Source organism: Euwallacea fornicatus, chromosome 29, assembly GCF_040115645.1.
Source record: "Euwallacea fornicatus isolate EFF26 chromosome 29, ASM4011564v1, whole genome shotgun sequence".
Lineage (NCBI taxonomy): Eukaryota > Metazoa > Arthropoda > Insecta > Coleoptera > Curculionidae > Euwallacea > Euwallacea fornicatus.
This window is the reverse complement of record NC_089569.1, coordinates 1707204-1720432: the sequence shown is the minus strand read 5'-3', so window position 1 is coordinate 1720432 and position 13229 is coordinate 1707204. Positions and strand designations below refer to the sequence as shown.

Here is a 13229-nt window from a genome sequence, read left to right as displayed (position 1 = left end):
TTGAATTATATTGCAGGTTGGCAAAACTTCTGAGGTAGTCGGTTTCGTTCGAGTGGTTGGACATACATCAGCTGTTCTTAGCTTCCAGCTCCCCTGTACTTGAAGAGGGTAACGGCCAATCACCGTCCTCAAACTTTTCGCCTCACCCTCCTGGCATCTGCTGTTGTTGCGGGCTCCCTAGCCTATCACATGCCGTGGCCCGTTCTGTGGTAATGCAGCAACATCTACTTAATCGTCGACCTCAGTTATAAGAACCCCATGCTCTTTGGGATTCCCACGATTTGTTTAGCCCGATCCGGCCAATTGACCTGCTTTTTCGTTGCTCGGGATCACCACGGATCTTCCAATACAAAGAGGACGATTTTGTGGTTTCCTTTATAGAGTTTCCAAGGAGCCTTTACACTATATAATCAGTTTGCATTGTACCACGCTAAAGCCAATGGCCAATATCGCTGCTCTACCGTCGGAAAATATTATGTGAGTTTTACTACATGCTGGTGGATCAGACTAGCTTGAACATATGAAAATGGCACACACCAGCTTGGAACATTGTGACGTATGCGTTTATAGATCAAGGTATCGTCCATTTGGCATCGTCCGTTTCCCATCCATCCATCCTTGTCTATAAGTATTTGTCCTGTGTTACAGCTGAAAGCGAAGACGCAGCCCTTGTGGGTGATTTCTAAGACCCCCAGAGTCCAGAAACTCCTCCAAGTCGCCTGTGATTTTTCCTGTTTTGAGGTGTTGCGAACTACAATCTTGTCCGGGATTAGATTATCTGTCTCCATGGCATTTACTGCTTTAGTTTTGTTATTTCTTTTTACCCTGAATATTTTCTCTTTTCTCTTAATTTGTTTTTAATTTTCACAACGAACATTGGTCGGGGAAAATGACTGCGTTGAAAAGTTGTTCCTACTTACGTCTCGGTTATGTACTAGATATGTTCCTAATTTCCCTGAGTAGATCAGCAAATCTTCGGACGAGCTTCGAGGATAGTCGCCTCTGTCGGAGGGGTCGGACGTACGTCAACTGGCCTTAGCTGTCTCTATAATTGAGTACGCAATAATCCCCAATAAGTCCCCCAATAGTCGGTTTCGTAAGATGCTTGCGGTTTTGAGTTCTTTCGGCCGATTTTTCCATATATTTCTTGTTTTTTTATCGTTAAAATTTTGCCGCAAAATTTTCTTCGGGGAGATTCTTGCTCTCTTTAAAATAATTAAAATAATTGCCATACTTGCATTTGGTGTGCAAACCCATTAGGTCGATCTTGGAGCGATGAGTTCATTTTCATGAAATCAACAAGTCCAGCCAAAGGGACAAAGGTTGTTATTCCTGAAAACAGTCTTCCACGGTGCAAGAGCGTGGTAATTTAAATTGGCTTAAAAGTTCCTTCTGTCTCTGTCCTTCTGGAAATCAAACGAACCTAAAACTCCAGGAAAGTTTCCGACCAAATGGAAAGGGTTTTACCTCATTTCGCAAAGTTAAAATTAATAATTGCTTCGTTAACAACTAAAGTTTGTTTTGATGTACTGAAAAATGTTCAGAGTATAATTAACAGATGTTTTACCTACAAAGTAGCTGCTTCCAGATTTAATTTAGTAAGGACATTTGTGTGATTAAAAGCATCCAGTTTCGGTGGTGACATCATTTTCCTTATCAAAATATTTCCCGCAAAAAGTCGCGAATTTATCTCGTTCAAACGAAATTAATTGAAAAACCGCGAAATGACGTTCGTTTGCTCTGTAATGTGAATCTTTTTGTAAGCTCACGTGTATTGTCGTTTTCCGTTTGTTTTTGCCCTTTTGCCGAAATGAAACGGCAAATATGAGTGTTTAACTGATGTCTGGAAATAAAAGAGATATGTGCTTTTAGAGTTAAACAAATATAGTACGTTCAAAGAAAATGCGCATTTTCAAATGAACAATGAATTCTTTTGTTATATGTATGAATTTTACTATATCCCAACTGCACTAGCCTCACGAAACTTTAATGCCTCTCATTAATTACCTATACACCAGCAATATGTCTGCTCAGGCGTCATATAGTTGTTGCTATTCCTCCCAGAGGCGAAAGCCAACTTTTATCATCAAAACTTTCCATATTTGTAAATTATATTGTGTGACATAGAAAAGAAAACACCCAGTAAAAACAATTTGATTTAAATCATTTTTGGTATACGTGTTTTTTTATATTAACATAAAAATATCGTAAAAAAATCAACAAATTCGATGGCCGAGACCTGAAAAAATTTATTATGTCGGCCCTCCCCGTTGTTTTATGCATTTTGGGACACGTCTGCGCGTCAATTCAATGAGATGTCCGATGTCCTCTTGAATAATCTCATTCCAGGCTATCTGTACGACATTACAGAGCACCGCTAGGGTTTGTCGTAAAATTTGTAGCCTTTTTCCCACAGTATCCCAGACATGTTCGATTGGTGATAAATCTGGTGATCGAGGTGGCCAAGATAGCAAGTTGATGTGGTTTTATTGGAACAAATACTTAATAACCCGAGTTACATGTGGTCGTTCATTACCTTGAAAAACTGTATTAAGGAGTGTTCTGAGATAGGGCAGAATATGCCGCTCCAAGACTTCTCGGACAAAAAAAGCGATCACATTGCCTCTGATGAAAACCAAAAGTGACTTGCTAAGATGAGCCTTAGCACCCCGAACTATAGTCTCTCCGGTCTTCGGCACCTTGTCACCTTCTCGTTCTTACTCGACCACCATGCATGCCCAGACAAAATTTGCATCCGTTGCTGCGGACTACTTTGGCTCATTCCAGGCCCTTCTACACCCGTTCTTTAAACCACAGCGAAGAAGTTTGTCGGTGAAGATGGGGTAAATGGTTCGTATTCAAATATGTCATCCGTGCGAGAAAAACGTGTATCGTATTCTGTGACGGCAATTTTGGGGTTCAGCAGCTCTGCGACGCCTTTTCGACCCTCTCCTTCTTTGTGACCAGCCTGACCGAACGTAGAAGAACCCCTTTCAGACTGTGCCCCAATAAATGATATCCTGGCCATATAAGTTTGATTTGTTGTTGCACTTTTTACACTAAAAAAATACTATAATTGATCGACAAACTGATTGTTTTTGGTATTCAGGCAATTAAAAAATCATTTTTGCGGGGTGTTCTCTTTTCCATGACGCACAGTACATATTGCGCAAGAAAACAAATAATTAATTACACAATTATAATAGAATAATTAAAAGACGTCTCGACCTTTGGTTGAAGATTTAATACTAATCGGGTCTATCGATCTGCATGAGAATTGAGAACGATAATAATTTTCATAAACTTTGACGAGTAATAATTAATATGCGATTTGAATTTCCATATTTAATCATTAGTCCTATTGGCAGCCAACTAATTGGTGAAACTCTTCCTTAATTACACCAGTTTGATTATTCCGAGGATTGAGAGCGATTGCTGCTGCTGCTGCTGCTGCAGGGATGGTTTTTAATTCCTTATTTGAATTTGTATTAATTAATACTTCGAAGCAGGGATTTGTGTTTTGCTCATAAACGCGACATTGTAATACTGACCCGATGAGGTTCGCATTTACAGGCATGAATAAAACACCAGGAATAAAACCAGCGATAAAACCCCAATTCGGAATATAAACGGCGAAAGTAAACGCGACTTAACAATAAAAATGGAAAATATCCTTGAGGGTTGTACGATGATTTTTGTTGTCTCCCCGCCAGTGATGCCGCGTTAAGAATCCGAGCTTGTCACACAGGCGGTGTTGCCAACAAGTTTTACAAGGAATATTGACATTTGTCAGTTTCTTTCGACATGGCTGAATAACAATAAAACTTTCTTCTGTGTCAACTTCCGAAAAATCCTCCATTAAATGAATCGCCGTCTGTCCCTCAATTCCCAACATACTCCCACGAAAATAAAAATAAAAGCCGGAATTCCCTCTCTTAATATGAATTAATGGTCGTTTTAAATTGAAAATTTTTAAGAGATATAAATTTATCTCGGGAGCGTTTCGGTGGCAAGCACTAATGAACACAGAAGCGGAGTATGGAGCGCTAATACCTCCAAAAGTAAATTTAAAGTTATTTCAAAGTTTAATGCATTTTCTCATCAGGCACACTTGAATGGGTCGAGGTGCAGTCGAAACGTGGAAGTGGGTGAAATGGTTAGGATGAAATTGTTAAACAGAAAGCTGCGTTGTGAATTATTTGGGGAAAAACAGAAGTACGAGTACTACTAGCCACGGTACAATTGCGACTACCAGAAGGTCTTGGCAAGAAATTTGACAAGGTTGATTCTGGTGATATTGATAAGTGAGGTAACCCTGTATGGCCCGCTATTAGCAATAGCATGTGTTTAATTAATTTTCTGTTAGGCTCGGAGGTACATATATATCCCATGAGCGACTTATTTTCGATAATACTACCATCTAATAACAAATAGCTCTTAATCAATTAATCGGCAGCGTCCAGGCTAGTAGGAATCTAATCCGTCCTAAAGCGCTTAGGGTCCCTTTTGACACATCCAGATGTTGCTACATGTAGATAATTAGGAAAGTCCCTGTAGGTATATTAGTTAAATACTTTCCTAAAAGCCCTGTTAGTTGATTTTCAGCCTAATTTTCTGAGTGAGAATACTCAAACCAAGAAGAATCTTTCTATTCCGTTTAATGGCCCTGATATTAAGATCAAGGGGAGGCGTTAAATGGAGACTAGCCCATATTTCTACACCCATTAATCCCATCTTCAAGGCAATATTAATTTCGAAGCTCTTGCCCTGTATAACAATTAAACACGCTCCATTGCTTGAGCTCGTTTTCCCACACAGTAAAGGTGAATGTAAACGATCTTTCCAGGTGATGTAATATCTTCATTATTGCACGCTGCTTCATGGCACTTAAAACCTCTAATTGCTGTTTGAAATATTGCCGTTTATTGCCATTTCAGTGGAGCAGAAAACCACATTTTCATGCAATGCCAATTCCAAATTTCAAGTCTATAGGCGATCACCATGCAGATGTTTCTTATTCAATCGCTTACTCTTACGGCGCCTGAAGGTTTTTATCCTCCGTTTCTTAGGTCAACGCAATTACCAACGTGAACTGACCTTTTTTCTCATGAGATGATTCTTCAGAAAACACCCGGCCTGGTCTTCTGCCTCGCGAGTAGTGGGAAAATCGCCCTGGTCAATTATCCATGCCATAGTTGCTTTACCGGCCATATTGGAAAGTCCTCTTGAAGATTCGACCAGGCTTTGATTGGTGCGTTTGATTAATCTTATGCCACAAGTTCTCTCCACTTCTAAGCTCAGATGTCTATACCAGCTACTTCAAAAATCCCCAAAAACAGGAATTTGATGGGTTTAAGTCACGACTTCCTGGTGGTCACAGATATTCCCTTCCCTGATTAAGTGATTGATTGGGAATATTTACATTCACGAATTCCCTTACATATATACGATAATGGGCAGGGGCATCGTTTAGGTTAAACTAAAATCGTTGAGACTAGAGGAACATCCTCCAGCTTTAGAAGGAAGTTGTTTCTGAAGAAGAGGCGTTCCCCATAGACCTGTGTGCGAAGTTCAGCTGGTTCCAAAATCATATTTCCCCAGCACATATCCATTAAAAATTCATATTGAAAGAGGTGTTTTCTTATTAAATGAGGATTGTCTGTATTGTACGAATGTTTATTTCTCCAATTAAATGTATTTCTCTCTATAAATGTGGCCTCGTTGCGAAACAATATTTTATTAAAGAACAGAGAATCGTGATGTTGCTGTTGGGATAACAAATTACAGAAATCAATTCTGAGTTGAAAATCCCTTGGCAACAAACTTTGAACAAGCCCAAAATTGCATGGAAGCAGTTTCTCTTTCCGTAAAAGAAGTGGATGCTTTGCCAACGCCCGTCGTTTTGGACTTCTGTTTGATGGTGGACTCTAGATTTTCCAGAATTCAGACGAAGATTTCCTTCATCCACAGGGAGAACTTTTAATCTTCCATTATCCAGGTTTGCCCAAAATGGGCCCATATCACCCAGTTCGTCGCAAAGTCGCTCGTAAGTTCATTCGATCTGGTTGTCTGTTAATGAGATAAAGTTCCAGGTAGCTTCCAGCAACGCGGCGACTTCTAAAGTTTGTTTGCGCATAAACATAAACCATATTTCTCATCTCAATGTTCGCGAATTTACTGTGTAGAGGCGTTCGTTAAAGTATAACACAATTTACTTATCGCACTAATAAAACAAGCTGTTCGTTAGTGTGGCTGTGACTAATTATCGATATTGCAAACTTCGGTAAAAATGGCGCCCGTGTGATATTTTATTATTTTTATGGCCTACCTCGCTATACAAGCGTTAATAAATTGATGGCATTCATAAATCCTTGACAGTGCACCGGAAAATTTAATATCCCTAAAACAGAGAGAGATGCGAGCTTTTTGCATAGTATCTCTTCGAAGTAAACGAGCTTCACGTTCCATAAGAATATTGAAGTTATAGGTACAAATTAGAGTTAGCTCCACTCCTCGCACCTCGGTGAAGCGCAGGTGGCGCCCCCTATCAGCTGGCTTGGAACCGACATTTTAACTGAATTTATCGTACCGACAAACCTTCAGAAGCGGTCTTAAGTCTGAAAATTAAAAACCATGAAGTTTACTTATAATTTACATGATTAATCAAAGTACTATGCCAACCTGTATATACAGAGCGTTTCAGTTTTAATCCGCATGACTTTAATAGCCCATTAAGCGTCCAAAAATAATGTCACGTTACTGTATAAACCGACGTCCAATAAGACTTCCTTTAACAGTTACAGGGGATTCAAATTTAATTTAAAATATGGAAAATATTAAATTTATTCGAAGAGGACTAGAAAGTCGAACGAAATTTTGGAGGTGTTGAAAACTACAAATGACGCATATGTTTTACTAAAAAAAATATGTTTTATGTTTTCCAGAGGCGTACCTACCTCTATGTTAGGGCATATTTTTTCAAAAAAAGTGATACGCTACTGGCTTTTTTGAAAATAGTAATTATTCTGAGATTCCTTCTTCAATTCTGAAGAAAGAGTCTCTGTTGAAATTTTTTCGTACGACCCACTGCTTCCAAGTAAACAAATAAAAATAATGTTAATGCAGTACCACCCTTGAACTGAAGTAAGGCCAGATGACGGTCCCAGAGTGGAAACGAAGCAAAAGGCGGGAATGGTGTTTAGTGGGTATAAGTAGGAAGTGTCAAGACCAAGGGGATCCTGGACCTGAGGCAATGGAGCTTATGGTGGGTACGTTTAGGGAAAGAGAAGAAAAAAACGCAAGATTGGAAACCTAAGAATAATGATTGACGATCATGACTTTATTATGCAAGAAAATTTGAAGTACCTGGGTGTATGATTTGGTAGAAACATGAGTTTTGCAAAACATGCGGAAGATCAGAGAAAATAGGTGGTTTAACCGCTATCTGGGATCATGTCGATAATGGGTGTACCTGTGTATAATAAGAGAAAGGTTTTAGTGCTGACGGCTTCCTCTGTCATGCTGCATGCGGAATTGATGTGTCGAGAAATATCTCAGTATGAAAAGTATAAAATACTGCTAGAACGAACGAACTGCATACCGGCGATAAGACTAACATGCGCGTATAGGACAGTAGCCAAGAACTCCGTGTTGCTTCTAGGCAAGATCAGCTACCATCAATCATTGGGGGAAAGGAGGTTCATTTGGGGAAAAGGGAAAGAAAGTAGAATAAGTGCCAGGAAGAGAATGCTGAAGGAATGGGAGAGATAAACGAAAGTTTTTGTGCCAAGCCTGATTGACTGGTGGGAGGCGGAATGGACACAATGCAATTATGTGCTGAAACAGATGTTTATGAAAAATGAAGTTTCTTGAGGGGTTGAAAACCAGAATCACTGCTGGTTTTGCCTAAAGGGAGTTGAAGACACTCCAGACCAGATCCTGTTCATGTGTCCCAAATGGAAAGTGAAACGAGGGGCATCAAGGGTTAATGGATTAAGACGAGAGCGTGAAATAACTGAGAGAAAACTAACAGGGGGTGAAAGGAAATGAATGGAGTTCTAAACTATGGTGGAAGACATTGTGGAAAAGAAAATTATGAAAGAAAGGGAATAGGAGAAGTTCAGTGTACATGCGTTTGTTGTACCTGAAAGCAATGCAAACAGGGAAGTTCCGAAGCTAAGGAGAAGAGAGACGGTGGTTTTACTGGATAGGTGGGAATGTCCTAAATCTCACCCTACCCAGCTGTTACCATCTGGCCATCTTCGGCGGACGCTTGATTGGTCGGGCGTTTCTTTGAACACTTCACCTTTCCAAACACATAAAAAGTTAGTTCAGGTTAGTTAAATTAGTGATTGTAATTGTATTGCTCGTTGTGCAGTAAAATATTCAAGTACTACATGTAAACTTCAAGGCAAGTAATAAATAGTTCTTAGAAATTTTTTATTAATTCTGAAACAAAATTGACATACGGCACTAAATTTAATATTCCAGGTTTACTTGGGGTGGAAAATTGAAATTTTAATGAAATCTTGATGTAAAGTGAAGGGGACACCCTTAGTGGCCTTTTGTATGCGCGTAAAAACTTATAACTTTTTTGCTCCTCGGCATATTCGTAACTTGAATGAACAGTTGAATTCTCTAATTTTTAACCAAAAAAAATTTAAATAAAAGTAACACATCAGTACGCAACAGCAGCAGCAAGACCAGTGAAATTCCTTTCATATCTGTTACGTCGCCATCTACACATCATCACTTTGAAAGTTATATGTCAATATTCTTACAAACTTCTGTCAATCGCAACCAGAATCACAAGCGACAGGAAACCCTTAGTGTCAGCTTCAGTTAGACACCTGACTTTTTTGATAAATATGTATTAAATGTGATGTCACTCAGAGTGCAGCATCGTTGATTTTAATCTGGGTAAGATACAATTAATATCACCTAATATCTTGAGTTTATGTTCGCATTTGTGTGGATCATAAAAAGTGGAAAGCCTGGCTGAGCCGCTGTTGTTCGAGGGCGGATAAGCGTCGAGTTATTGTGTTTTAAATGGCTGAAGAAGGGGGATTTGAAAGTTATTACCACTGGGTAATATAAAGTAAACATTATTGAGACATCCGGGTTTTTTCCTGGAGGAAATTTGCCGATATAATAGGGAATCGGATTTATGTGATGTCGGCGTGTACTGGAAAATTGGCAAAGCTCCTGCTTTGCCTGATGCGCGGCTGGAAAAAATAAAAATAAAAAATTGCCTTGTTACTCCGATAGTCAATAAAGCGAAACCATTTCGTAAATAGCCAGGAAAGTATAAACAGGAAATACAAAGCTCGGTTATCTGCACTTACCAACAGCGCTTTCCTTCGGACGGAAAATTTCCTATATAAACTTTTATAAAACTATCGACCAGTGGAAGTTGGAACTTAAATCTTATCTTGACCACGCCGAGAAAATTCACGTTGTACGAAACAAAAAGAAAACTGCGCGGAAACTCCGAGAAAAAGCAACGAAAACTTTAAAAACATATGTTTTAGTCCGAAAGTTTATAATTAAAGGGGAGAGAGAGAGCGCTTTTTGCTGTCGGGACATCGAGCTCGAAAGGAAAGAGCTTTTACCGTGTTTCCAACGGGAAATAGCTCAATTACATCACCGAGTTACTCTCTCTCGTGAGATTTCACTTGTGATTTCTTATCCACGAGCGTGCGGCAAAACATCACTTGTCGCACTGGTTCGGTAAATAACTCATTTCTCATCAGGATAAAATTCACATGAATCGCGCGCAATAAGTAACAATTATTGAGTCCACAAAGGGGGATGTAATTCATTATAATAAACACGTCCACCCAGCATTATCAGGTGTGAGTTACTAACGCCGAATATTATTTATTAAATAATAATATGCGTCATGGCAAAATAAATGGCATAGGGAAGTCTAATGGAATACGCGGCTATGCTTAGAACATTTTGATTTAAATTCATATCACGTTATTTGTTCGACAAGAACTATATGAAATCCGTTTATTAAAATTCAGATTTATTTCGATACTAATAGCAAATAATGATTAATGGATTGCTTTGATATCGAATATTCGACTATAGAGCGCAATGGATACCATGCATGTTATACATGATGATGCGTCAATTGGAACCTAGCAGATCTTGTCATCGTTGCTGGGATATGTCAAATTTTGAAGTTCGTTTCCAAAATGGCGGTTTTGGATGTAGGCTATGTCATTTAATATGCTCGATTAGATTTACCATTTTTTTTCTAAACTTCAATGTTGAAATTTTTTTTAGTAAAAATTGCTTTTGTTGAAATATTTAAGCGCGAAATCGAGCTTTAATTACCATTAAGATAAATGCAACAATAGTGCGAGCAGTACCCAAGATATTGGTGATGACCTACTGCGAAGGTGTTGGCCTAGCGTAAAGATATTGACTCGCTACGAAGGTATGATTTTACGTATAAATATTTCTAATAAATACTATGTAAAGTTTAAGAGTCAAAACGACTTGAACACATGACGTCGTGTAGTACGGTCGACTAAAACTGACTTCTCATTTTAGGACTTCAAAAAATCCAAATTTGATTTACCAGCCAGACTAGATACGTGCGACAACGTCATGTGTGAGGCTTGAAATATAACTGCATCTGCCTGTCACGTAATCTCGCATGCCCCGTAATAATTTCTTCTAGTAATTTATGCTTTCGAGCGTTTGCATAGAGTCTCGCTGAAAATAAGTTGTTGGCACTGGTTCTGGTACAATTTCTTCGTATATATAAATGAAATCTGCCATTAAAACCACTTCCTAAATTCTGCGGTTAAACCGAGAATGGAGCAGAACAGAGCCTCTCCCCTCTATTCAGACTAGTAATTCTGTTCGGACACATGCGGCAACGTCGCCCCGCGGTTTTGCGGCGAGATAAGTAGAGATGAGTTCCTCTAATTAATCTTTCAAAGTTTGAGGGGTCGCCTCAAAGAGATATGAAAATTAATTTTGTAAGAGGAAGCGATACAAAAGAGGCCCCGCTTAGAACATGTTTAGTTCGCGAAGTTTTTGGACGGGAGAATCGGTAAATATTAAATAAGGCGCGATATAGGCAAAAATGTCTTGGCATTTTCAACAAGGTAAGATTAATTATTTCTCGTGTCGATGTGAAATTAACGAGGTTTTCAAATTTCCTTTCTCCCCAAGCAATTTACTGAGAAAATCCATTAAGGGAAATACCAAGTGTCATGATCCACATGTATACTGCGTGACGTAGACAAGAGGACGCACTGTAAAAATGGTTGATTTAAATAATTTTTGAAATACATGTTCCTTATATTAACGCAAGTATATTGTTAAAGTATTAAACAAATTCGATGGTTAAAACCCAAAAGAATATAATTGATTAATAAACTCGTCATTTTTATTATTCATATAAACAAACAACTATTTTTACGGAGTGTTTTATTTCCCATCTCGCGCAGTACAGTTACAGTAATAAATAAAGGGGAAAATTTGTATCCTGATTATCATTAAGGGCGCCATGGCCTCCTGGAAACCTAAAGGTTTCCCCTTAGGTATGCATTTCTCCTTTAACCCCCAGACAAATAATTTTCCAAGAGCACCAGGATGGCCCTCAAAGACTTTTAAATATTCAAGGGGGAAAATCTTTGATGTTTAGAGACCAAAAGGCTGGATGATATTATGTATATATATTCAGATCCCGACCCTTTAAAGCGATTTATTGCGCTGACTCGTTTATATTTTAAGGGCCTTGCGGTTTAAACCATAAAGACCTACTTAAGCTGATAGATTTAAGGATTACGCATTATTAAGCTTAAGTTTTAACATTTATTTTTCAGATTTGTTTTGCGTACGTACGCCTTAGCGAGCAAACAAAGACGCCAACGTTTCAGCTCTGATGCACATTTGGCTATTAGCGGTTTTATACCCGGTTTACCGCTGAAATTTGCATACATTTCTTGTTTTAACTGCACCGGCTACCTTTTATTTCTACTAAAAATGTGGTCGTTTGAAAGTTTTATTGTTTTCATTTATATTCAAATCGCCACGGTAATTTCGGGAAAATATACTGGAAGTGGATAACAGGAAATATGAAAATTAGAATAAAGTGGTCGAGAAACGTATACTTAACAGTGGTTTTTGTCGAGAATTTTGGGAGGCTAGAAGCCCATAATCACTCTTAAATCTTGAAATAGAAACATCTGCATCCCAATGACGTCCCACCTGGATGGTTCAGGACTTGTCTATTCAGATGGCGCTGCCTCAAACATGGAAATAAAGGGCGAATGACGCATCAAAGATAACACGTGATGTCAATGTGTAAGCTTCCTTTCAATCTCCTTTGAATCCGTAGGTCTGGCACATTGAGAGTGCGAGTTTCCAAATTCAATAAATTTGAAGAGAAATTTTACAGTAACCTCCCGAACTCAGCTAATACAATTTTCATCCCTTTGTTTAAAAGAGCATCTGCCTAAATTTTTTATGAGTTCGATTCAAACTTTCGGAAATAGTAGTTTTTAAATAATATTAATTTATTAAAAGTTTATTAAATTTTTTTCATTTTTAAGATTCAGTCGGATTCAGTAATTTATTCAATGACGATCATTTACATCCGACATGTCTTAAACTTCAAATCCTCTTAAAATTTTCCAAATTTGAGAAAAAATGAAAATTATACGATTTTTTTAAAATCTTTCATATTTGTGATTTCCAACCTGACTAGATTTAAAAAATTAGAAGTCGTCAAATGTAAAATTTTTTTAAGTTAAAATTTTTAGTTTTTGAAAATGTCATGTTTTTTATCGATATTAAGGGCAGCCACAATCGTTTCTTCCAATCTACAAATCTAATCTAAAAATTTTGAAAAGTAAAAAATACCTCTCGTAGTGACATCACTCAGATGTACGTTTATCCAACTTGTCAGTTGTAGTCACAAAGAAATCGAACCCCGTACGGTATCAGAAACGAACAGATTTGACATAACTAATGAAATTTTCATCAATTAATTTAAAAGGGCGTTTCGTTATGATTTGGATGTAATCAGTTTCTGAGTTTCCCTAATAAATCCCTACTTTAAGACGGAGTTTCATTAAATTTCGACCCAAGATAACCATATTCCTCTCCCTCCATATAATACCTCCAATCAAAAGCTAATTTTCGGCGGAGCACCCTTTCACCCTCTAACCACTTATATCGTATTTCTCGACAGTATATTAAAA

General features: G+C 38.1%; 1 protein-coding gene and 1 long non-coding RNA gene across 6 annotated transcripts in view; both read left to right on the top strand.

The window, feature by feature from the left end:
• The window catches only part of LOC136347580 (potassium channel subfamily K member 18), a 164882-nt gene that overhangs the window by 130029 nt on the left and 21624 nt on the right, over nucleotides 1–13229 (top strand). The gene's annotated exons all lie outside the window — the stretch shown is intronic.
• On the top strand, nucleotides 4212–5417 carry LOC136347589 (uncharacterized). Its single transcript, XR_010733511.1, has 3 exons — nucleotides 4212–4309; nucleotides 4367–4553; nucleotides 4595–5417. It is a non-coding gene; the product is annotated as an uncharacterized lncRNA (long non-coding RNA).